Genomic DNA, 8,389 nt, shown 5'->3' on the forward strand with positions numbered 1-8,389 from the left:
ATCAGCTTTCTTTTTACCAGTTCCTAATTTCAATTTTAGATTTTCAGATCTAAGCTCTAGGATAGTGGTGTCAAGTTCACTAACCTAGTTCTTTAACTTAGCATTTTTACTTTCACTTTTACTAGCCCTAAGTTCCAAATTTTTGCACTTAGCCTTCAAAATCACACACTCCTTAGTCAGCTGTTCCTTTTCATTATTTAGATCCTCATATTCATCAATGAAATCCAGGAGTAACTTAGATAGACTTTCTTTAGACAAAAATTTAATCTTGTCTTTGAGATGAATTATACTTACCTCAGATTCCTCATCGGATTCTCCAATTGCCATAAGTGCTTGTTCATCTCCATCTTCACCCTCTGAGTCCTCATTTGAGCTTTCTCCCCAGGCAGCAACCATAGCCTTTGTTGATCTTTTGTTCTTCTTGGGTTGAACCTGTTCCTTATTCTTATTCCTTCGTTAAGCTCTTTCCTTCTTCCATTCAATTTCCCATTAAGGGCAGTTTTTGATGTGGTGATCAGTCTTCCCACACTTGTAACACCCCTAATTGGTTTGTTTTTCAAGAACCCTTGGTTTGCTGTAGCTTCTACTTCTTGAAGGCCCCTTTCCTTTTATTAGGTACTTCTTGAAGTCTTTTGTGATCATGATTATTTCATCCTCCTCTAGATCAGCACCTTCAGTGATTCTGAATGCCAGGCTCCTTTCCTTCTTGGGTGCATCCATCTTCATGGTTTGCCTTCTAAGTTCATAGGCAGTGAGATTTCCAATTAGCTCATCCAACTTAAGAGTGGAAATATTCTTTGATTCCTGAATAGCAGTGATTTTGCTTTCCCAAGTAATAGGCAAAACCCTTGTCAGAATTTTCTCAACCTTGTCTTCTTCAAGAATAACCCTTCCAAGAGACTTAAGTTCATTTGTTAGTGTGGCGAACCTTGTATACATCTCCTGGATGGTTTCCTCTTCCTTCATGGTGAAATTCTCATATTGGGAATACAATAGTGTTCCTTTGGACCTCTTCACTTGAGGTGTTCCTTCATGAGCCACTTGCAATGTGTCCCAAATTTCCTTAGCAGTGGTACAGCTTTGAATTCTACTATACTCATCCGGACCAAGTCCACACACAAGCCATTTCTTTGCTTTAGCATTCTTTTCCCATTTCCTCAAGTCCTCATCATTGCAGTCAGCTCTTGTTTTTGGCACATCTACTCCTTCAGCATTCTTCTTCATGGTAGCTAGGGGACCATCAGTGACAATGTCCTATAGTTGATAGTCGTCTCCGATGATGTGATCTCTTATCCTATTTTTCCACCAAGAGTAGTAGTGGCCATTAAAGAGTGGAGGCCTATCAGTGGATTGCCCTTCCAAGTTTCCAGGTGGTACGCTCATCTTGATCTATTCCTAAGGTGTTAGCCTCTTTAAGGATAACCTACTTTGATACCAATTGATGTTTTATACGTCAATACCACACAAGAAGGGGGTGATTTGTGTGATGACCAATTTTTCGCTTAAACTGTTTATGGAAGGACCTGGTTCTTCTATGTGTTCCAACTACTACTATTACGGAATAATAAATATATAAAGTAAAGAACATAGCTATTTTTACGTGGAAAAGATCTGGCTCAAAAGGTGAAAAACCACGACCTACTACTTAGTAGGATTTTCCCCAACACTTCACTAAATCACTCAGCCAAAACAGCATTTGCAAAACTCTTTGTAAACCTAAGGTTACCTCTAATCCCGTCGTAGCAACCAGCCTCTAACTGTTGCGACAACTTCAAGTTAACTCTAACTTGAATACTCAAAGTACCTATTACAATTGCTTCTTAATAAAGTTGAAAAATAAAATATGAAAACACCTACTATAATTGAACTAGAAATAAATAAAGACACATAAAACTCTTTATGGAGATGGTTCTTCAATCTGGTTCATGTAGCTTCAGGTTTGCACACTTGAATTACACACGAACTGCTTGCAAAAAGCCTTGCTATTTTGCTCTTAATTCACGTTTAACTTCTGTATTTTTGTGCAACACTTGTAATGTGAGAACATCCTGCAATTTATAGAGTTAGTAGATGAAGAAATAACTAGAGTTCTGATGCAACTCTTCCTTGGTGGAAGAGTTTTAGTTTATTTCAACTTCTAACTCATTCCCTATCTTGGATAGTGTTCTCTTTGATTAAAGAATCCTTCTCCTTATCAATTATGTAATCTTTTCGATCAGGAGATATTAAATACACCAAGTTAAGATTATCTCCTTCACATGCAACCCACATGCTCGAATCTGCCCGTTTTTGTGCACCAGAAGGATGGGCCTGAGGGATGGACCAGGTTCATCCTGAGTTCTTTTGTTAGTCTTCATAACTAACCTTTACCTTGGCCAACATATATATGTATGGAAACTCCTATATATATATATATATGGGGGGGGGGGGGAATCACGTTAGAACTATGCATGTGTTTGTAAAAAAAGAAAGTTACCCCAACGACTGCTTTGGGTGGAAGCAACTAAACTTAAAACTTCTAGTTAAAAAATTTTGGGAGATCAAAGTTTCTGTTATAAATAGTATTTTATTTTTGATGAATGTCTATATTTTAGAGAGATCTTAGGGTTTGTTACTTGGTGGCTAAGTCATTTATTTCCCTATAAATAGAGGGTTTTTATTCAATTGTAATTCATCCCAAAATCAATAAGAATTCTCTCTCTATTTTTCTCTGCAATACTCTTTTTCTTCTTTTATTATTTTATAACGCGTTATCAGCACGAGACTCTAACTAATTGAGTAGAGGCATCTATTTTGGTCACTAGGCTTTGGGATATGTGCATGGGACTCAACCTTTATATAATATTGAGCATAATGATTGTCATTTGATACTTGAACTTCCTTCAGGATTGAAGGTAAGTATTTTTACCAATTTTTCTCTTTTAAATTCGTGAAATTATATAATTTGATTTTAAATAAAGAAAAGATAATAAATTTTGATTATAACTCTAATGGAGTTTGTAAGAAATTATAACCACCTGAAGTGGTAAACTTTCTATGCCTTGCCATGATCAAATTCATGTATGATTGTGGGCAAAGAAGTAGAAATCCGTCCCACTGAATTTGCTTCATTCTCATTTCCTTAAGAGAATGTGACAAGTCTGAAAGAAGACAATTATTACTGTGAAGGTATCAATGGATGTTGACGTGATAATAGACGAAATTATAATCATCATCATTGTGATATTGTGATAATGAGAATTATTAGGATTCTCAAAATAATCTTTCACTCTGTGAAAGTAATATTTGTCATCAATTTGACATGAGATTTTGTAAATCATATATAGATGAATATGATGTCACGACCCCAAACCACCCTGATCGTGATGATGCCTATCACAGTACTAGGCAAGCTGATTCAATACTAACAACGTAAAGGTCTTTTGTAAATTCATTCCACATCAATTATGATCATAAGTCTTTCATTTTAATATAACAAAATATGCGGAAAAACAATTACACAAATACATCCACACTGCCCGATCCTGGTGTCAGTAGTCATGAGCCACTACAATACAACCCAATACTGTCCTCTTAATACTAAATAAGGCTGAAATATAAAATACTAAGGATATGAAGGAGAAAGGCAGGGTTGCGGACGTCGAGCAGCTACCTTGCGATCTCCGGAAAATACTCTAAAGGAAAAAGATCAGCTCTCACTCGAAGGCTCTGACACCTGGATCTGCACACAAGGTATAGGGAGTAACGTGAGTACGCCAACTCAGTAAGTAACCAAATTAAATAAAGGCTGAGTGTAGTGACGAGCATTTAAAATCATATACATTGTCTAACATAGAATCTCAATAGAAATAACAAAGTCAAATCCGTAGTTCAATTTCTGAACATCTCGTAAAAACTCCAGTTCAACATTTTTCAATAGAGGCTCAGTATAAAAGAAGAGTGAAAACAGTAATTTCATAAGCAAGCCCCTCGGGCAAAGTATCACTCATAAATATAGACCCTCGGGCAAGCCTTTCAGTCACTCATGACTCAGCTCTCGTCAATCAGTACTCACACTCAGCACTCCCGCTCAAGAGATATCACATAATAATAACTGATGCGGCGTGCAGCCTGATCTATAAATATATATATATATATATATATATATAGTCGACTACGCTCACTGGGGTGTACAGACTCCGGAGGGGCTGCTACAGCCCAATCACTATATCATTACGGCGTGCAACCCGATCTATATATATATATATATATATATATATATATATATATTGCTGTGGCATGCAGCCCGATCCATAAATATATATAATCCTCACCATTAGGTCCTCGATCTCTCTCAGTCATTAACCTCATAGCCACTCGGGCATTTCAGTGAAAAACAGGGAACTCAGTCCAAACAGTTTTCATATATTTAAAAGTAGAGTAATGAAACTGAATAAAAAATAAACAGTTTAAACTCATGACTAAGGATATGCTTAAGGATATGCTTTTGAATTAAAACCGTGTGACGAAAGTAGTAAAATACCCCTGAGGGTCCAAACAGTTCGGCACAAGGCCCCAAACATGGCATTCAGCCCGAATTAACATATTCATTTCTAAAACACATAGATATCATGTAGAGTTTATCAAAATGTGCAACTCTACATTTACCATGGGATGGACCAAGTCACAATCCCTATGGGTACACGCCCACACGCCCGTCACCTAGCATGTGCGTCACCTCATTTATCATAATAGTACGAAATTTCGGGGTTTCATACCCTCAAGTCTAGATTTATAATCATTACTTACCTCAAACCGGACAAAACTCTACTCTGAAATGCCCTTGCCTCTCTACTCGGCCTCAAATTGCCCCGATTCTATCCAAAATCAAAATCATAACATCAATACATGCCAAAGGAAAAAAGCCCACATGAAAATTATCAAATAAACTCAAAATCCCAAAATTGGTCAAACCCGACCCCTGGGCCCATGCCTCGAAACCCGATAAAAATCACAATACAAGAATCCTTATCCTCTCAGAAGTCTATACATACCAAAATCACCAAAATCGGACCTCAAATCCCCAATTTTAACTATCCAATTTCAAGCCCTACTTTCCAAAATTTTAACCCTATTCTCTTAAATTTCCATGTTTAATCAACTGAAATTCACCATAGATACGAGTATTAAGTTCAAAAATCTTATATCAACAAGAATCCCCTTGATTTCCTCTTCAAAACCCTCCAAAAGCTGATACTTATATAGTTTCTGCCCAGGGATTCCGCACATGCGGCTCCTTTCTCGCTTCTGCGGTATCGCTTCTGCGGTCAAACCAACCGCATTTGCGGTTTCCACTTATCCAATCATAGCCTCATCTGCGGCCGAATACTCACACATGCGGTCACGCAAGTGCGCTCCTCCCCTCGCATTAGCGTGTCCTGGCCTCTTTGGCCCTAACCGCTTCTGCGGTTGCTCTATTGCTTATGCGGACCTCGCACCTACGGTCCCCAATTCGCATGTACGGTTATGACAGGAGCAACAGCTAAAGCTGCTCAATTTTAAAACCAAACCTTCTAACAACCTTCTGGAGTCATTCCAAGGCCTCCGGGACCTCAACCAAAAATATGAACAAGTCACATATCATCATTCAAACTCATACCAACCCTCGGAACACTCAAAACAACATTAAAACGCCAAATCACCCTCGGATTCAAGCCTAAGGATTTCCAAACTTCCGAATTCCACAACCGATCCAAAAACCTATCAAACCTCATCAGAATGATCTAAAATTTTGCACACATGTCACAAATGACACAACGAACCTACTCAAATTTCTGGAGTTCCATTCTGACCCCGATATCAAGATTTCTACCGCTGACCGAACAAATTCCAATTTCGCCAATTCAAGCCTTAATCTACCACGGACCTCCAAAATACATTCCAAACACACTTCTAAGCCCCAAATCACCTAACGAAGCTATCGAACCACAAAAACCAAATTCCGAGATCATTTACTCACAAGCTAACTTTCGGTTGACTTTTCCAACTAAAGCTTCCAAATAAGAGACTAAGTGTCTCATTTCACTCCATAATCATTCCGAACACATAACAACAAACACGATATGATGAAATACAGCTGGACAATACATAAAGAAGCAGAAATGGGGAGAACGGGACTATAACTCATGAAACGACCGGTCGGATCGTTACATCCTTCCCCTCTTAAACAAACGTTTGTCCTCGAATGAGTCAAGAAACATACATGAAGCCTCAAATAGGTGAGGATATCTACTCCTCACATACCACTTGGTCTCCCAGGTGGCCTCCTCCATGGGCCGGCCTCTCCACTGCACTCTCACTGAAGCTATTTCCTTTGATATCAACTTTCGAACCTGACGCTCCAAAATAGCCACCGGCTCCACCTCACAAGTATAAGCAATGTCTAACTGAACTGTGCTGAAATATAAAACATGAGACGGATCGCCAATATACTTTCGGAGCATAGAAACATGAAATACTGGATGCACACTTGAAAAGTTGGGTGGCAAAGCAAGCTCATAAGCCACCTCCCCAATCCTCTGAAGCACCTCAAAGGGCCCAATAAACCAAGGAATCAATTTACCCTTCTTCCCAAATCTCATAACACCCTTCATGGGTGAAACCTTCAGTAGAACCTTCTCCCCAACCATATAAGACACATCACGAACCTTCCTGTCAGCATAACTCTTTTGTCTTGATTGCGTAGTACGAAGCCACTCCTGCTTCACTTTTACCTTGTCCAAAGCATCCTATACCAAGTATGTACCCAAAAGCCTAGCCTCACCCGACTCAAACTCACCTACTAGAGATCTACATCGTCTCCCATATAAAGCCTAATATGGAGCCATCTGAATACTCGACTGATAACTGTTGTTATATGCATACTCCGTGAGCGGTAGAAACTGATCCCATGAACCCCCAAAATCAATGACACAAGCACGCAACGTGTCCTCCAATATCTGAATAGTGCGCTTGGACTGCCCGTCCGTCTGAGGGTGAAAAGCTATACTGTCACGAGCCAAAATCCCTCTGAAGGAGTCGTGATGGCACCTAGACTCTAAATTAGGTAAGCCTAGCATTTACTGAGATAACATTAGCATTTGCTGACTTCAAATTAAATAACTCTCAATAAATCACAATTCCCCAAACCCGGTGGTACAAGTCATAAGCCTTTCTAATAGTACTTATATATAATAAATACAACACTGTTCCAGAACGAGAAGGAATCAATGGAAAGTAAATACAAATGAAGGTGACTCCGAGGCCTGCGAACACAGCAACAGGTTACCGTGAGTCTCCACCGCAACCATCTGCACAGCGACTATCGATCAATACCTGAATCTGTACATAAAAAATGTACAGAGTGTAGTATGAGCACACCACGGCGGTACCTAGTATGTATCAAGACTAACCTCGGTGGAGTAGTGACGAGGAACGGTCAAGACACCTACTGGTCAAATGAAATGAATAGGATGGAATAATAGAGTATCGAGATAAAGATAACGAGGTAATACCAACAGCGGAGAGAGATCAAAATACAAATAGTAGGAACAATAAAGGGAGAACACGGGTAATAACTAACGAACAATCACATGTTGTTCCACACAACTCACATACTCGAAGCAATAACCTCTGACCACCATAGCTGCTCAAATAAGGTCTTAGATGCAGGCAATATACTTCACATTGAATACAACCTTGTTTCGGACTTCCACAACACTGCTCATGATAAAGAAACAAGCAGGAACTCATAGCCGCCCATAAAGACAACAAGTCAAGAAGCTCTCTCGCCCGCCAAGGGCTATCACCCAAATCTTAGCAGAAACACCCTCACACTTCCAATCACTCCTCACTGTCGATACCATAGCACTAATCTCAGGTCTAAGAACCTCATCTTAGCCAATACAAGTAGCACTACTAACAGCTCATCACGAAACCACACGGATTCTCTCATTACACAATTCGTACACCAAACCAACAGTAACTCAATTATGCAGCACAAGTAAAGAAAAGCAGGGTATAAGAATTATCTAATGAGTACAACACATATAACAATAAAAGTGAAATTCTTCATCAAATTGTCCCACAGAGGGAAAACACAACACCAAATAAGCACAAGGAAAGGGTATCCCACATAACATCCGCTGCGGCGTGCAGCTCGCTCCCCAAATACTCATCAAACCAAAATGCTCGGGCTCACTGAACATATGAATACTGATATCAAGTACAATAGAGTGCACAAATAAACTGTGGGAAAATAAATGAAAGTGCTAGAACATGAAAGAAACAAGCACAATTAAGGTGCAATGAACAAATCAACATCACGAGGGCTATTTTGCCCGCATTGCCATAAGGCCTGAATAGAATTACA

This window comes from Nicotiana sylvestris, chromosome 9 (assembly GCF_000393655.2).
Source record: "Nicotiana sylvestris chromosome 9, ASM39365v2, whole genome shotgun sequence".
Classification (NCBI taxonomy): domain Eukaryota; kingdom Viridiplantae; phylum Streptophyta; class Magnoliopsida; order Solanales; family Solanaceae; genus Nicotiana; species Nicotiana sylvestris.